This window comes from Cyprinus carpio, chromosome B10 (assembly GCF_018340385.1).
Source record: "Cyprinus carpio isolate SPL01 chromosome B10, ASM1834038v1, whole genome shotgun sequence".
Lineage (NCBI taxonomy): Eukaryota > Metazoa > Chordata > Actinopteri > Cypriniformes > Cyprinidae > Cyprinus > Cyprinus carpio.
In genome coordinates this window covers 4,560,614-4,580,177 of record NC_056606.1, presented here as the reverse complement: position 1 = coordinate 4,580,177, position 19,564 = coordinate 4,560,614, and the positions used below count along the sequence as shown (strand labels likewise).

The window sequence follows — 19,564 nt, the reverse complement described above, 5'->3', positions numbered from 1 at the left end:
AGCATCCTGTGTGCATTCCACTATAGGGTGACTGCTTATTTAGTCTCCCTGTAATGTCCCATTTGGCTCAGTGTGGTTAGCACACAGGGTGGCCAGGGTAAGGACCAGGCCCAAAGCAGGAAGGGTCTATTCATGGGTGCTGCATTTTAAGGTCCTTGTGGGAAAAAAAAAGTAAATAGAGTTTTTTTTAGCTCCTACATAGAGCTCGGTTTACAGCTAGACGAGTCTCTCTTCAATAACTCATTTAGAATATGAACTACGTATTTACTGCAAAGTGGGATTGTGGGTAAATACCAACAGCACACTGTTTGGAGTGGGAATTTCTACTTGCATTTGCACAAGGGCTGATACATATCATGCAGATGAGTAATGGCAGAGAAAAACAGTGTAAAATCACACCTAACAATCTGTATTACAGCCCATAAACCAATTCTGTTGATGGCCTATGTATTCACATTGGATAATATAGTCATAAAGTGTTTTTTTTAATGGCATTGACAGATGAATATTCATTGCATAGGTCCATCTGCACTCTTTATCATAAAATTGTTAAAGGTGCCATATGCATGATAAACTCTTTATGCCACATGCTTTAAAATACAGCTGTGCTAACTTGGCATGGGGAACACAATGGGTTCGTAATTAGATTGCAAACAGAGAATGGCCCAGCATATCTGAACACTGCATTGCATACATGCTGTAAATTGATCAGTGATAAAGAAGAGTGTCCAAGATTAGGAAAAGGAAAATATATATTTAAAAATCTAGTGTAAATATGCCACTTCTTGGAAATTTACTGTTTGTGTTCATGTTGATTTATTATTATTATTATTATTATTATTATTATTATTATTATTTAAAAATCAATTTATTTATTTATTTATTTATATTTATATATTTTTTACCAACATGATATTGGTCAAACTTTATTTTAAGGTCCAGTTCTCACTATTTAGCATTAACTACAACTCCTAATTTGCTACTTATTAACAGATTTAGGTATTGAGTAGGATTAGGGATGTAGAATATGGTCATGCAGAATATGCTATTAATATGCATGCTAATAAGAAACTAATTAATAGTGAAAATTTATCCATATGTGATCTTTTTATACCAAATTTATATTTAATACCTCCACAAATTGTCATGTGTTGTAACCAATGAGTAAAAAATAACTACATAATTTCATTATTTCTTGAATACATGTGAACATGCACATATTTTATATTTTTATATTTTTCTTACAAAATTTCATGAATTATTAATTTATACAAAATATTGTGCATTTGGGGAGTCACACCACATTATATTTTTTTTTGTATACAAACTATCTTATTAATTAATCCTGTCAATTTATCTGACATTTTAACCTGTTAAGAGACATTACAGTTGTAAATTCCCTCTATGATATCTTTTTGATATTGAACTGATTGATTTAAAAATGTGCAACACAGAAGAATACTTCTTTGTATGAACTGTATTTCTAATGTACTTTTAAACAAACTAGTACATTTAAAGAGCTGTCTTCTACATTCATCTAAACACACTCCCCCATACACATTTTCAGTGTGAATACAAGTACCAACCAACTAAACAAGATGAGTTGTAGCGTAGTGCTAAAGCACTGATCCAGTATTGATCATTGGCCTGTTTTTAAAATAACACCAGCACAGCAGCCTGCGGATCACAGCCCCCAGGCTTTGACAGGATTGACATTGCATTTTGCATGTGATTAGGGGTGATGTGACGGGTTGAAATGTCAGGGCTATTGGCTGTATGCGTGCATGGCTGGGTGCCATGCGCGCTGTTGCATGGGTGCTAATCTGAGAGATCTCTGATACAACTGGATTGATGGAGGGAATTAGTGTCAGGAGGGGTCTTGGATGCAAGACTTTAATTACAGGATGTGACCTCAGAGTTTGTGTGTGCCAGTAAGAAGACTGGAGCCTTTGTGTAAAATTGATTGAGATTTTATCTTTGGATGTTCAGTCACATTTATGGCTGAATATTCATGATATATTTGGAATGATTTTGCCGGAAATGCAAAATTAGGAATCATCATGAATATCACAATGATTTGAAGGCAAGCTTTTTATTTGGCCATTAACATTCTTCAAGCTGTGTCATTAGACTGGTTTCGCAATCCTTTCTCGCGTCGTGACCATGATTAAGACAGAGATGCTTTAACGCAGCATCTGATTTGAACTTCATTAGTAAAAAGGGCATTATGGTTAGTACGTTCAAATAAAATTCATAAATCTTTATTTATTTATTTTTAATGATGCAAATGTAAAAATGCTTTCATTTTGTTTCCCATGTATCAGCTGTGATATTGGGATTCAAAAACTGATTTGCCAGTGTAATGTGTGTTAGTGCAGGTATAAAAAAAATTAACTGCATGCATGTAATGGTTAGCTATTTAACCTTAATGCTTTATGTCTCGTCTTTGCAACTCTAGGGAGACAGCATTCGCTGTTAGAAAGCATTGATATGCTACTGAAGATTTTTTAGAGTTCACTGCCACTGGCAGTGCTATTTGTATTCAACATGTAGACCAATCTCCATATCCTTTAGGCCACATTGATTCATATTGAAGAATGCCATGGCAAGTTGAGAGATTTTTCTGAAGGGATAGTAAAAAAAAAAAAAAACAGATAATAAAAAGCCTTTGCGATTTCCGTCCATCTGTCAGTTAAAGGTGTGGTGGGATTTTCCTGGCTGGTACTGTTTTGTGATACTTCATACCTTCTTTGCGAGTATTCAGTTCAGGCTTTCCAATTTAAATGCAAATTTTACAGGACATCACAAGGAACCTGAGATGGGTGCAAAAAAAATCATTCGGCACCAACGATGAATTATATATTTTAATTAACCAGTGAGGGAAATGCGTCTATTCAGCAGCAATGGCCATAAATAAGAAATGAATAAATAAATAAGACAGAAGATAAAGACGAGCAAAATGGGTCTCATTGAGCAGCGTTATTATAAAATCTGCAGTGCCATGGGATGTCATTAAGAAAAGGACCCTGAGCTGTCAGATATCAAATGTATTGTTCTCTAGTTTGATGGGCTAAATGCTACTTATGGCCGCCAGAAAGAGGAGGATTTTTGAAGAACTGACAGAGAGATACAATTTTAATTTCACTCCTGTCAGTCCATTTTTTTTTTCCTTGAGTGCTGGAATAAATATGAAGTGTCAGTCAACAGACTAAAGTATTTCTCTGCTTTACTCAAGAATCTCAGCAGAATAGAGGGAAGCTTTAGTTTTATAAGCGGTGATAATTGAAAAAAATGGAAATGTGCTCTTCAAAATACTTTAAATTTGGATATATTTATGAATTAATTTAATGTGAAAGATTTATCAACTGTACCCTCTATTATGCTGTGCAACAATATTTGAGTAATATCCAGACATATGCTTGATTTCAGAGGGTTTATTGTTATCTCTATGTAAATGATGACCTCATGCAATGTTTATGATGGATTCTAGATGAACGACACACAGAGACAAACAAATGCAAAGACGTTATTCAGCGAGAATGTACAATATTGACTTTAGTCCGCGACATTGATCAAACAAAGAAAATAGTATGCTCTCTCGTCTTCACACTTGTATGTATGTGAACCTTGTGTTTAGTGAGTGACGAATGCTGGGTAAACACAGCGTGTTGATAAAAGACAACCTAAGTATGCAGACCGATGAATCAGAACATAATAAGTAGCTGACAAAAGCTAAATATCCACAATATTAAACACCCACATCAATAAAATTATTGTGCAAATATTATATGCACATCACTCCCACTTGCGTCTACAACGCCAGCCAAGACGAGGACGTTCTTGCCAGCAAAAACAATCAAGAACTTTTGCTGCAAGTGCGAGCTAGGTTCTCCACAATTAGTGAGACGGTGTTGTGATTGCAATGTTAAATATATAAATAAAGTGTGTATACATTTCCTTTAGCAAGTTAACCATCCTGATAATGGGGCGTGTTGTAATTTCCTGTTTAACTTTAATGAATAACTACTGTTGGGATCATGGGAGACAAATAAACAAGCGAGTATACAAAAAAACGAATGCTTGTATTCCATCCGTGGCTTTATGTGTGCATTCATCCAGAAGAAAGTTTTTTATTCTCCAGTTATGAATATTCCCTGTCTCGCTCTGATGAATGCCTCTCTTTGTGTTTGTTTTAACTGTGGGCTCTTTTTAATGTTTTACATTCTGGTGTGCTTAGGGAGACAAATTGACTTCCTGACCCTACAATGTGTTGTTTTTGGTCTGGATTTCAAATGTTTTACTCTGAAGTCTTCCCATAGGAAAGAAAATCACCAAAGGGATCCTTTTAATATCTCAATTATTTCTCCTCAATGTAAATTATATTAAATGGAAGTCTACTCAGATATTCCTAGATTCAGATTTCCCAGTAATCTCACAAACGTCTCAAACTGTGTTAAGATTAGCTAAGATTTGAAAGGTTTTAATCATCTTATTATGAACACAATTCACCAGTTTTTCCAAAACCAAACTTCATCTACACATTCTGCACCTAACAGCAGGCAAGGGAGTTTTTGAAACTCGATTGAAAATGGTAATTATTTTTGCAATTCTGTTCTGTGCCACTTGTGGTGCAAAAATTACACACGGCACATTAAAATGAAACTGGAGCTCTATTAAAGTTTCTGTAAGCGATTTCAGCAAACTTCCAATCTTTTGCCTACTCCAACCACATGGCCCCTCTCCAAAACAGTGCCCTCCAAAGGCAGTGTCAGCTCGATGTCTCTCAAAAATCCATGAAAACTCAAAATGATTGACAGGCCTAGAATATTTCTAGTATATTTCTAAGTATAGGTTGTTTTGCTGTTCACAGTCTAGAGCTGTCACAAAAACAGTTGAATTGATTTATAAAGACACATATTTCAATGATATATGCAAGGTAGTGGGAATTTCTTGGCTGTTTGTTTGAGTGGCCAACAACATTGACTCAACCAGTGGGTTTGGAACGAAACTACCTGTCAGGTTTCGAAATGTGTGTGTCATATAAGAAAGACATACAAACACATAGGGCCTACAATTGGAGGTACTTCAGGAACCATTTTAGGAAACGTTGTCCCTAGCTGTGAAATAGCAATCGTTGATCCAAAAAAAAAAGTTTGTGTGTGGAGAGAGTGAAGAAGAAAGATATAAGGCCAGATGGAGAGAGACTGTGAAGGACTTTATGATGGTCAATCCTGGATCCAAACAGTCTGGCATTGTCTTTTCTATTTCTCATGTAGGTCTGTCTATCCCGCAGCCAGTTGGGCAGAGAGAATATCAGTCCCTGAGGACATTGATTCCACTGATGAGATGCTATAAAGTAGGGAAGAGAGAGAGATGGGGCGGGGAATCAGGAGGCAGAGACACTGAAAGAAAGAAAACAAGCAAGTGAGAGAGAGAGAGAGAGAGAGAGAGAGAGGGAGGGAGGGAATGAGGAAACTGTCCTCATGCTGTCTTGGCATTGGTGCCACCCAGTTTCTCTCGGGCAGGCCAGAAGCCTCACGATCTACCTCTGTGTGTGTCTCTGCAGATGGCCAACATTGTGACGTCCTTCTGCTGTGTGGTGCTTGCAGCCGTGGTGGTGGTTTATGCCCAAAGGCGCAGCCAGCAAGGTAAGTCTACATTTTGGATACTTCCTCCATCTGTTGTGGGTTTCCATTGTATGTGTCTGTACAGGAGCAAGTCAATTTCCTAATGAGATCAGTTAGACCTTTTGTAGATTAGGGATCAGTTTCTTGGTTATGTTTCCTGTCTTCTTTCTTTTTACTTGTCATTTTCTTTGCGTCCCTCCTTCAATCTGTCTGTCGGAGTGGAACAGAGAAGTCACATTGTGAGCAGAGGGTCAGTATCACCTGACTGTGGGGAGGGGTGTGTGTGTGTGTGTGTGAAGGCTGTTTAACGCATGGCCTGGCTCCCCGGAGACACAGAGACTAGCCTGTCACTGGGTCAAAAACTAGAGCTCCAGAACAAAGCAATCCTCGGAGTGCGTATGAATGTGTCTAAGTTTGGACCAGACATGTTATCTTTGCTGGCTGTGATGGGTTCTCTCATGCTTGGGTGAATAAGCAGCTATGTTGTTTCTGCATTCCAATTCAGTGTCATTTTGTGAGACAGTGGGGTGGAAGTGCTATCGAGACATCCTTGTTTCGTTGGAAGCTACTACTTTAAAGCTATTGTCATTTTCTGAGTTATTATTCAAGCTGGGTACAACAGCATATTACGCCATTTCCTAACCAGGTGCAACTCAAGTTTCCATCAACAAGTAATTTGTCTGTCCATGGTGAAGGCAAAACGCTACACAATCACAGCCAATCAGAACATATTTTATGGCGCTTGCACACTGGAGAAAGTGTTTGAAGGAAAGGAATGCATACAATACATTTTAAGGGTTTGGAAAGAGTGAGACAGTTTCAAATGAAGAAGGAACTGCTAATTGTATTAACTGACTGCAATTGCATTGCAGCAAAAGTGTTTGGTCACATGACAAAAGATCATACTTTAGTAGATTTTAGTTTTTAGTCCTGCTCCTGGATGTCCACCTTCCAGCAGAGTTTATATGAAGCCCCAGTTAAATTCACCTGAACCAGCTAATCAAGATTTTATGGATAACTTAGAAACTTCCAGGCAATTGTGTTGGAGCTAAACCCTTTTTGAATATTTGCCCTTTAGGATCAATATTTGGCACCCCTACTCTATGTCTTTATGATGCCCTATCTCATTTGAAATCAATGGATTCAAAGCATTATCTGATGCAATGTGAAAAACTTGACTCTAGCTTTGGGTAAAATGGAAAAAAAGTTGGAAGAGTTGCCAGAAATGCAAAACAACCTTACTTTTGGACTGTCGATGAACATGCTTCTACTGAACCTTCAACTAGAACTTGGGACGGGATGAGAACGGCATGAGGTGCAGTGGTTAAAGGTCTGGTCTTGTACCGGAAAGCTTGTACCACCATTGTGACCAATCTAGACCAGGAGTACCCAGTCCTCCTTTTGGACAGCCAACATCCTGCAGAGTTTAGCTCCAACCCTAATTAAACCCACCTGAACCAGCTAATCAAGGTCCTGCAGGCAGGTGTGTTGGAGCAGTTTGAAGCTAAACTCTGCAGGATGTTGGCCCTCCGAGAGCAGGACTGGGCACGCAGAACCTTAGTGTTTTTCCATAGAGATGAATTTGTGCTATATATTGTACTTTAAGTCACTTTCAATAGAACTGTAAAGCTAAATGACGACTTACTAAAGAAGGATTGCTGAACTTACGCCAGCCAAAACTGCAGATGTAGCTTCAGTTGGGAACACTGTTTGAGAGTGATAAAGCATCTTCTTGGATGTCTCATGCTGTTGTCATCCCCCCACGTTTTGTTGAAGCGAGGCTCTCACTAAAGCTGATTACATCGCTATAATGCCTAGTCATTGGCATGCGTTTCTCTGGCAGGGCAGTTTGATACGATGACGTCATGGTGGAATGACATCACCACGTCATCCATCAGCAGTGCTGCTTATCTGCTTCTACGTGTTTTCTGATTGGTCAGCTGATCGTGTTTAATCTAGACAGCAGTTATCACAAACACAAACCATGCAATGCCAGTTAAGCCTTTTGCATACGCACACACTTAAAAGTGGCCCAAGCATCCTAATTCAGCTTCAGGTGGCTCTTTCTTTTGATTGTGCAAATGTGAGTAATTGCGTTAGAGCTTTGTAGACCTTCCAAGTTGGGTTTGTGTAAAACAGGGGCTGTTGCTGGCCATGATTTTAAGTAAATTGAAGACCGAATGACGTTTTCAAACAAAGATTTCAGGTTCATATAATCTTGCCAATCATAAAGATAAGGGTGTAAACCCTGGTTTTGCCAAGAACGAAGTGTTCCTGCGTCAAAATCTTTTGTTAGTCCGGAAAAACATTTCAGGCAAACAAACATAGTTTTAACCCTATCTATAACCCATGCCTAGACAATAACTACCTAACCTAAAAGCAGATTGAAATGATAGGTTAAGAATGTAATTCAAGCTCCATCACCTCCTGCATTCCATCTAAAAACGGATGTGGGATATTCCAAAAATGTCTGACTTCCGACATTCCACTTACTGGATGCTCATGAATGGCATGCTATTGTTAGCTTTGCAGGTGTTTCAACAAAGAAGCCTCCTGGCATCCTAACTGCACAAGATAAACAATGCTATATAATGTTAGCATATGTTCTGCAGGTGTACGATTATAAACATAGAGGATCATTTTTAGTGTTTAACCCACCTGTCTCCGAAAACATTTACTCAGTAGGTTTAATAATCACACCGTGCAGGAGCTTACTGATTGGTACCATATGCCCACATATCACACAAAGTTTATTTTATTCTTTAAAGAAAATATCTACTGAGTTGAATGGAACTCAGCATGAGCCTAAACTTTATCTGATTGGTTGACCCAAGATGTTGATCCAAGACTATTAACAGTACACAGTGTGCTTCGTATTCCATCTGCTGTTACATCTTGTACACAGTTGAGTGTTTATGCGTACACTTCATTGACCATGTGTATGATCCATGTGCACATAGACTGTGGACCCTATGATAAAGAAATTTGTGTAACATAGTGGCCTATGCGCAAGATATAGCGGCACACGGACAACTGAAGTGCTGTACACTTTCTCCTTTCCACATTCTTCTTGTACATCATGCAGCCCTGACCAAATTGTAATTAACTTTGTATTTAGTTTAATACCGTAACAGAAAGAGTTAAAACGTTAATTAAAAATATTCATGGCTTTGCACATGCTGTACACACTAACTACGGACACTGGAAAGTTCAATGCTCTGTAATTTTAAAGTTTTTTGATTGACTATTTGTTCTTCAATCTCTCTGAGTTTGCGTGAAGGGGGTGGGGCTTATCATCTGCGCGCAATTTGCACAAGGAGTAATGAGAGTCGTAAGAGCTTACTCGTAATTCCCAAACAACTAAAATAAAATACACAACTGACCACTGGTTCTACATTGTTTTATTGCTAATTGCGATTAGCATATTAGCATGCTCAAACCCTTTGTGGAAGCATAATTTTTCATGTTGTATTTATTTATTATGTGAAGTTAACACTGTATATTGATTATATTAGTAATCGTATACAGAAAACGATTATACCGTAACTGATATTGTATACAGAAAAAAAAAAAAAAAACTATTCTGTAATTACAAAAACCCTGTTTAGACATTTAGCTCATGTATATTTTGAGTATAATCAAATATATTTAGTAGGTAAATCACCATGAAGTATATTCTTCCTTGAAGGCAATATTGATGAACATAATTTTACAATTTGACACTTTGCACCTGTGTTGATTTCAACGTATATCATTATACGTTGTTGTATAATCATTGTTACACGAGTTTCTTACGCATATCATTGAGAATAGATAGTATGCTACTGTATGTGAGCATGTAAACTAACGACATAACATATGTGGTTTCAGTACACATTTGTTGAAGTTTTTGTGTAAGATTTATGTAAATTGAATGTTAATAAGATTGTGAAGTACCTAGAAGTAGTTTTAATTTCTATACGAAAGATACTAATTTGGTTATTTTGCTATAATGGGTTGCACATGATGAAATAGATTTTCTCTCTCTCTCTCTCTCTCTCTCTCTCTCTCTCTCTCTTCTAAATCTGACACCTTTCATTTCTGACACCTTATTTAATTGGTTAATATCTGATTTGAGTAAGAAGGCCATATGGCCGCCTACATTATATTCAGTGTTTGTCCTAATTAAACTAAAGATTTAAATGTTTTATATATAACAGAAATATAAATAAACGATAGAAATGTAAACTGTATCCTTTTGAACAAAAATGATGACAAAGTCTAGAGATATTTTTAAACTAAAACTAAGAACACAACCCAACCCCATCCCTCCATCCGAAAAGACAGACAAAGCCTTGCTTTATGTCATCAGTCAGTGAGATTGAGTCCAGACAAGCCCATCTCTGACAGTTTAATTATTCATGAGACCCTAAGTGAGAATGAGAGCAAATATATTTCAGAGCATCCATTGTCCTGGTCACTTCCAATCCGGCTCAGTGTGGAGAGGCTGTTGAATTCAATCTATCACATGTTTGTCTCTAGTGGCCTAAAGGGCCTCACAATACACAAGTGCCCTGTTTGATGACGAATCTCGATCGAGTATAGCAATGTGGAATGAATAATGTTGGTGACTGATGTGTCTCATGTCCAGACTTGCTGGATTATGAAGCTGGCACACAAATCTAAGGCAAATGGATGATTTTCAGATATTTGCATTTCAAATGCGTGATTTTAAAACCAGGATTAAGACGTTGTCTTCGGTTGGTAATCTGTGATTATGGATCAGGCAAATGGATGAATAATTTAGAAGCTGTCTAATAGCTGTCCTCCCTAAATATAGAAAACCAGACTCCCTTTGGGGTGCAAGTGTGAATTTCATCAACATCTTTGGCTTTGTTAGAGGTGTGAGAGTGTGTGAGCATTGCCTCCCTAGAGAATTTGTGTGGATTTTGTGGCACTATTGCGCATTTATGTTTACTTCAGAAGTGTGAACCATCTCACATGCTCATACCTTGAATTGGCAGGGGGTGAAGAGACAATAAAAGCAAATGCGGTGGCGATTTTCAAGCACAAAAAGAAGCTTGTGAAAGAAGCCAGGTGCTAACACCATTAGCACCCTTCTAAATACATATCTCTTTCACTACCATTTTCAAGGTGCTCTAGCACCACTTAAAGATTCAAACTAAACACAACTTACATTGGGTGTCAGACGAGGAAACGAGCTTCAGCATTTCAACATTTGCTTTTTAAACGTCTAAAGGACTGTTTACCTCAGAAGATGTGCAAAAATAAACCTCTCACGACAGTGTATAAATCATTCAAACTTTCCCCTGTCAATAATGTTCCTTTTCCCAGCATCAATCAATGCTTAAGATGTTCTCCTTGGAAATCCCAACACGAAAAGCATAAAACTGGCATGGCTACACACGGCGCTGAGGAAACAGCTGTTTTGTGTGAAGCTACAGATGTAGGCTGTGTACTTCCCTTCCGTAGTTGCACTGTTATCCTCATTTAATTAAACTGTGGAAATGAGGCAATAAAGGGGAATCTTATGAATCCTGTCAAGGGCAGTCCAGAAACAAAGTATGTTTTTAATAAGTGAAAATGTATATTTATTCATCTGATTTTGGGGTGAAACATGAATGAGGAAATATGCATGAATCTCTTCAATATTTCTTCAACTTTAAGCTATAGGTTATCCAAAAAAAAAAAAAAAAAAAAAAAAAAAATTGTTTTAGAACTTCCAAAACTTACTTTTTTTCTGTAAAAATATGAGGATATTTTGAGAATATTCTTTTTATTTTTTATTTTTTACCAAGATTTTGACCAACATTCTTCAAGAAATGTAAGATTCAAGATTTTATTTTATTTTATTTTATTTTATTTTATTTTATTTTATTTTATTTTATTTTGTTTTATTTTATTTTGTTTTGTTTTATTATTTCCCCCACAACAGAACAAAATAAATAAATAAATTTGGAAAGGCATGAGTCTGAGTAATTTTTTTTTTAATTTTTGTGTGAAATATTTGAAGAAACTATTTGACCTTTCTTGTACGAACAGAAACTAGTCTGTGACTCATCATTAATAATGTGACAGTGTTATATATAACAACGATCTTTTATTCTTATCTCTGAAGAAGTTATGCGTTTTTACTTCCTGTCTGATAGCATCTCTGTACCCTCGGGGACTTGTTTTTGTAAATCCAATTCTTGTTCTTCATTTAGTGTCCGTAAGTATGAGGTCATATATATATATATATATATATACATTAAAGTTTAAGACAACATTCTAATTTGAAATTAATAGCATTTCATGTTAGCATGTTGCTAAGATAACAGTTTGATACCCTAAAAAAAAAAAAAATAGAAAACACGTTGCACTTGTTGAGTTCCTCTCTAGGATTGCTGTACTTTTCAAGTAATGCTAACTATCAATTAGGCCAAAATAAGGCTGTTAGGCTAAAATGATGCCCCCGACCATTTTTCTTTTTGTTTTATTTTGTCTAGAGCATGTCTAAAATGCCTTAAAATACTGTTTTGGTAGGCCGCTCACTAGGTTTTGGAACAGAGCTTAAGTGTCCATACCCTTGGTCATGAGCCAAATAGCATAGCCATTCTAGGATTTTGTGAGCTTGCTAATGGGGAATGTTTACTCATGGAGGTCAGCGCAGTTCTTAATATGTATTTGGGCACTGGGCTGGAAGTCTTAATAGAGCTGCACAATGCATTGCAGTCTCAGCGCTCTGCTGTGCCTAAATTCATCTAATTGGCAAGGCAGAGCTGAACTGCGGATCAGCCTGCTGGATTTGTGAGAGTTCATGCGTAGTGTTCTTGTTCAGTACAGTGAACACTGCTTGACAAGAGAGAGTCTAGTATTATTTCTCCTTAGTGAGATCAAGAGAGTTTCCAAGAGATGAGCAGGATTCAGTTTGCAGTATTCTATAAATGATCTTGCAAAAACTTAAAATCCCTAAGTGTATCTCATAGTTATGCTGCTTGTTAGTAGTAGCGCTGGGAAACAAATAGCGAGATAATATCAATTTAAGAAGTTATTCCTTAATTATTCCATATACAGAAAGTTATTTATTTATTTAGTGCTGAGTGAACGAGACATTTAGGGAGCAACTCTATTTTATTTTGCTATTTATTTTAAGATTTTTTTTTCTATTATATAATCCATTAATAACATGCAAAATATAAATATGAGAAAAAAAACAAATAAATGAAAACTGAAAAACTAAATAGACATAAATAAAAATAAATAAATAAATAACATTGAAGACCAAGACAGCCATCATTCGTATAATCAATCCGGGTTGCTAAAAGTTTTGTGGTCTTCCAAGGACATCTTTATATATATATATATGCACTTAGCAGACGCTTTTATCCAAAGCGACTTACAGTGCATTCAGGCTATCAATTTTTACCTATCATGTGTTCCCTGGGAATCGAACCCCCAACCTTGCGCTTCGTAACGCAATGCTCTACCACTTGAGCTACAGGAGCACTATATATATATATATATTCTCCTTGTGGGTGTAGCCTTTAGATTTTATTCAGAATGTAGAATTCCCTGTGCTAAGACCATCTAACTGCCCAACTGGCAAAATGATCAAAGCTGGCAAAATGGCAAAAAAAAAAAAAAAAACCCCTCTGCAATTTTAATGAACTTTATAAAGTAAAGCACACGCCCAATGCCGGGCTAGTGATCATGTTTGATTCAGACGGCTGTTAGTGATTGTGCCTGGAGAATAACTGATACATTACGACTGTGCCTAGCCATGACTTGATTAGACTATACAATGAACTACTCAGTTTTTCCAAGACCAAAAATAATTATCTTCCAACTTGTGTATTATTGCTTTAGATGGAGATTATTAACTCTATTCTCTTGTTCATTATTCCCCTACTCCCTATAAACTCTTGGCAGCTTCCTTCTGTGAGTCTCTATGCAGAGCTGCACGTCTTGGCATTGAAATTTTTGCCCGTTCCTTTTGGCAAATTTGCTTGGCAGCCATTAAGACAGTTTGAGAACGGCAGTTTTTGAGTCATTTCACACATGCTTAATTGGACTGAAGTCTGGACTTTCACTGGTTTTAAGCCACACCACCTCAACATTTGCCCAATGTTTTGGGTCATGACCCTGTTGGAAAATGAATCGTCTTTCAGCCCCAATGCTGATAGCGACATTTCCTTACATTTCTTTACAGGATTTTTCCATTGTTAGCTTCATCCAGTTTTCCTCGTCTTTATAAGTTTTCCAATTCCTGATGTAGAGAAGCATCACAAAAGAACAAAGCTCCCGCCACAGCACTGTAGAGTTTTCCAAGTGTGATGTGCTCTGTTTGGTTTATAACACTGAGGTCTGAAAGTTCTTATTTGGCTTTCAGTGAACCTGTAATCTTCCTCCATAAGCAACCTAAAGTAAAATGAAAGCTAAAGTAAAATGAAATGAAATAAAATGAAATATATATATATATATATATATTAAAAAAAAAAAAATCTCACTCTCATATTCCTTTGGAATTCATTTGCATGGCAATTAGGCAACCTAGCTGCAATAAAGTGCAATAAAAAATATATATATAGTTAAATGTTATAATTATTTATAATAAAAAATAAAATATATAAAATCAATTTCAAATTGTGTACTGAAACAGGAGTAGTCTGCCTTAAAGTGAAAAATAAATAAATGTGGTGATTGTTTTGAGTTAGGCAAAATTAAGCTCAAATTGTCTTCACAGCCTGTGTGATTTTTCTCTCTCATTTAAAACAGTGTCTATAGCAGCACATCAGTGCATCCCCCAAGGCCACTTCACAGACTATCCAGACAGCTGTTAAATCACCCACACTTCCACACAGATGTTTTTGTTTGTAAATGGAAACTAATGTGGAGGACATGAGCAATGCATTGCTGGTGTGGACGGTGTGTTATTTCCCTGTTGCCGGTTAACTGTGGATGCACCTTTAGTGGAAAATGAAATGCTTACAACAGATGCAAATAGGGAAATAAAATCTGGGGTCTGTATTGCGTATGTAAAAAGGTGTGTGAAGGTGCACATGCAGTGTTTGAAATTGTGTCCATTTACCATACTGGGACAATCACTCGCATATGAAATAATAATGTGGTGGCAGTCCCTCTCGCCTTCTGTTTACTAATTTTTATGTAGAAACAAATAGGTGTGTGTGTGGCATTGCTTTGTCTTTTGATATCTTACCTGTTTGATTTTGAAAATCTATAAATCTGGGAATATAAAATATGTAAATATGTAAATATACTTGTATAATAATAATAATAATAATAATAATAATAATAGCAACATACAATAAAACACATAAAATGCAGCATATGATTAAATACTTCCAACTTAATATAATATATAGTTTCAGAATAATAATAAAATTATCAATAAAACTTATTTTTAAAGATTTTAAGGGTAACTTATTTTCTTTTCTTTAATTTGCCACTAGCAACATAAAACTACATTTGTAATAGTAAAAAAACAAAAAAACAAAAAAAATGTTCCCCAAATATTCATACAGCTCATTTTGACCTCCTATTGATGATTTTTTTTTTTTTTTTTTTTTTCAGTATCGTTTTTCTTTTCTTTTTTTCACAGCCTGTATTTTGAATTACACAATGAATTGTGTTGCATTTTAGGGTTAAAGGAAATGTCTATAAACTCAATGGATAATGTCCTGGCAGAAAATGACTTTTGTGTTTTTCTCCAGATTTTTTCCGTACAGTGCATTTGATAGAGCCAGACGTCGACTAGTCAGACCGCTCAAATAAACAGAGTAATGTTTTGAAAGTTTGTCAGTGTTTACACTCTTTGGGGAAATCAGCGTATGAATGGCTTACTCATAGTTGTCTCTGCACATTACACCGAGAGAGCAGAAAGTATTTTAAGACCGAAAATATTACACACTTCACCTTTAAGGTACAAATCCGCCTAAACCTTTTGATCCCTTATTGTTAAAGTGCATTACTGCTTCACTGCATGCACACATACCCAAACAAAACATTTATAAGCAGGTCCCCAGATGCCAAAAAGCGAGTATTAGAAAGGATTTTTGAAATTTAATCCCTAGTGTCTTGAATAATCTACCAGGTATTTTTCAACCTCTGTCCGTGCAGACATTTTTCCATATGCGTTTTCATAATTGCATGATTAACTTTCCTTTGCCCTGCTTGAATTTGAGTGTTTTCCCTGCTGGTGTTCTCAGAACACCACTTTAAAATGTGCAGATGAACTACCTGTCAGATGTCAGGTGGTATTACAGAAATGATATATATTTGCAGCACAGGGCCACATTTTCAGTATTGTACTATAAATCTTAAAAGTTGCAATCCAGTGCATTATGTGCATGGTATGAATGAAGAGACACTAACTGGAACTTGAACCTGAGCCATATATAAAATAGAAATACTGCAAAGCGCTGGGAGCTCTTGCACAAGGAGTAGAGCTCTTTAAGATTTGCTGCAATTGATTTGCTATGATATTCTCTGTCCTCTCTGTTAGCTATCAGAGTAAGAAAAACACCCCCATGCTCTGTCTGTAACCTTTTCAGCCAAACTGGCAAAAGTGATTCAAGCTAGGAAATTGGTTCAAAGGAAGGTGGAATTGGATTTCCAAACTACAGCACCCTGGATGGATACTGCCGTCTTAAACATGCTCGTTGGGCTAAAGAGATTTCTGAGACACCCGGGCAAGACCTCTAGCAGGAGAAGAAAGCCCAGCTCAGACACTAAGCATTTCAACAATAAGCTATCTGCTATCAGCACAGCTAAACGGAAAGATTACAGTTACAGTTAACCAGCAAGACTTTCTTGGTCAATGAGCTTTTCAAGAGATACAGCGCTGGTCAACCAGCCTCAGTATATCTTGTGAACAGCATTGCTAGGCTAGTCCCAGGCCTCAATAATAAGGTCGGCCCATTAGTCTGAGAACAGCGTGAGAGAGTTTAGGATCATTTGATAAAACAGAAATGTTCTCTTGTTGGGCCGGTGCTTCATTGTTAGTAAATCTTACATTTAATGATCTTGCTACTATGGTTCAAAACCTTGGGGTCAGTAAGGTGTTTTTGTTTGTTTGTTTTTTTTTTTTTTTTAGATTTAGTCCACAAGGACAGTAAGAATAAAGGCATTTACAATGTCATAATAGATTTCTGTTTCTATTTCTTTCATGACAACTCACAGAAGATTTTAGCTTTGTAATGGATATGATATTGTTAATGGTCTTGGCGGAATAGATCTGTTACGCTGCTGCTGGTTATTGCTGTTGTTGTAGAATATTGCTGCTTCAAGCAAGTAAGTACAGGAACATGCTACTGCCAGTACATATGCCAATGTGGTGCTGTGAGTATTTATTAATAACTGTAGCAATCTATACAGGTGGAGCTGGGAAGGTGGAGGGTTTTACAGTAGCTCTGAAAAAGTGCTGCAAAATGCTCTAATGAATGCTAACCAACCATTTAAATGTAAAGTAGAAAGCTTATTTGGCTGTGTATGCAACATGAACCAATCAGCTTGTGCTAAGTAGTTTAACGCTGTGAATATAATCAAACAGTCCTGAAAATAAAAATCATGTGTCCACAACAGTATTCAAATATTTCAAAACTGATAAAAAAATAGCAAATCAGTATATTACAATAATTTCTGAAGGATCATGTGACACCGAAGACTGGAGTAATTCAGCTTTGATCACAGGAAATAAAAAAAAAAAATACATCACACAATATAATTTAATAGAAACCTGCTATTTTAAATGGTTATAATGTTTTTAAACCATTAATTAAGAAAAATAGACTTCCTTCAAAAACAATAACAACAGCACATTGTTGGGTACACCATGTTTGCCTGCTATGATCTGATGGGACACTGGTCTGCCCTGTTCTGGTGTCTTCAGTACTGCAAAAAGACATTCGTTAGCTCAGCATACCAATAATTTGTTTTTACTAATTAACTAATTAATTAATGTCTCGAGGGGCTACTTAGGTAGCCCATTCAATCACCAGACTGTGATTTCTACCCCTGGGACAGACTTCACTTCAGGATCCTCCTGACCGTGTGACGATCCCCTCTCCAGCTCACTTCTAGATGGCTAGACCTGTCTTCAACTCGTCACCCATCTCCTCAAGCTCTCTGTCCGTGCTTTATAGAACTGGACCTCTTAACTCCTGCACACACCTCCAGCTGTGCTACATCATCTTGGTCTGTTTGGGACTGTTGCTCTTCCAAGACCTTAATGACTTGAAGGTTAATGACATGTCCATCTTTCTGCCAGAGCAGAGGCTCCTTTCCTTCAGCAGCCTCTTCTTCTTCTTTTTTTTTTTCTACCAAGGATTGTCTCATATCTCAAAACAGTTTTGCCATATATGTTGCCCTTGGCCTGCCCTTAAAGGTTTAAGCCCTCTAGGCTTTCTGTATGTACTGTACTGTACTGGCTAAGATGAATCATTTAAAAATCTAACCATAAAATAATAAATTAATAAAAAGACATTTCTATAACATTTTGGGTTTTTAAAGGAGTGATTCTTAAGTTGTTTTCAAAGAACATTTTAATAGTCTAAAGAGTTTTTTTTTTTTCACCTTAAAGGATGTTTTGTTCAATGAAAAGATTACATGGATGTTAAAGGTTCTTCATTGAACCATCATTGCCAATAAATAACCTTTAATTTTTAATGGGAAACTTTGAAACACAACGTATGATTACTTGCATCTTCATGGAAAAGCCTCTTTTTGCACTATATTTAGTGCTATTACTTACTTTCAAAAAGTCTCTTCTTTAAGACTCAAATTCAAACGAAGCATTTCCTGAGAACATAACAACACGAGCAAACCAGACACAACACCAGCAACCTGAAGGTTTAAGGGACCCAACAGGGTTAAATCTTCACCCGGCGTAATACAAGCCCAGGATGAGTTGAGTGTGGAGTGCACAGTCTCCTGAAGTCCTGAGTGGATCTCATGTTCAGTGTTTCAGTGTTTGATTTCAGGTGATGGGGACTTATTATCTGAAACAGTGCAGGTTGGCTGTTTAACCTCTGGGGTGTATCGATCCAGCAAGCTCTCTGGGACAGCTAGACCATTCTATTCATACTGATGCATTTACTCTATCTCCCTCTCTTCCTCCAGCCCCACGCGTTCTGCCTTTGTGCTTGCTTCATCCTCCGGAGCATTATGTTACCAGCATTGACTGTGGAAACCTTCAGTGTGACAGCTCTTACTGTCGAGTCCTGAAGAACAATGCATCCATTACACTTCTTCTAAAAATGTCTTATTTTCTAAATCTGTTTTTTTTTTTTTTTTATTCATGTGTTATTATAAATAGGGATTGATTAATTACATGATATGCTGATTAATTATTACATTAATCTTATCTATCAGCTGAGAAATTAAATTAAAGATAATAATTCTAAAAAAGAGCACCTGCTGCATGTTCTTGGTAAAAGGTTGCGCTGAATGCTGATTGGCAAAAACAAGGACGTTTCTTATTTCAGAATGTCCATGTAGGTGTTTTTTTTTTGTTTGTTTGTTTCTAAATAATCACATTAAATTAAATGCCCAAATTATACAAAACTGTTGGAACCGAGATATCATGCTGGCAAACATGTAAAAGAGGGGGGAAATGGGCCGATACTCTTTACCCCTGCTAATGCAGTCCATGCACTTTATCTGTAACTAGCGGCAAAACACATGTAACTTAGATTCATTAGCTAGCTAACTACATCCCACTTAGCATAACATTTTCATATTATGCCCTGGTGTAAATTGTGCTTAACTCATTACAGATTCATGCTGTGAACAGCCTAGCTGATAATAATTTTATCAAATTGATAATAACAGACAGCAGAAAGTAGAGTAAATGAAAATCATTAAATAAAATCTAGTTGCTGTATACAAAACAAAACTGCATTATATCAGGAATGATGGTACAAATGCTTTCTTGGACC

At 36.6% G+C, this 19,564-nt stretch overlaps 1 long non-coding RNA gene across 1 annotated transcript in view; it reads left to right on the top strand.

Moving 5' to 3' along the window:
* Positions 1–19,564, top strand: part of LOC122138650 — a 93,025-nt gene that overhangs the window by 51,667 nt on the left and 21,794 nt on the right. The window contains exon 2 of the long non-coding RNA XR_006155716.1: positions 5,567–5,648. This is a non-coding gene — a long non-coding RNA (uncharacterized LOC122138650). The remainder of the gene's footprint in view (positions 1–5,566; positions 5,649–19,564) is intronic.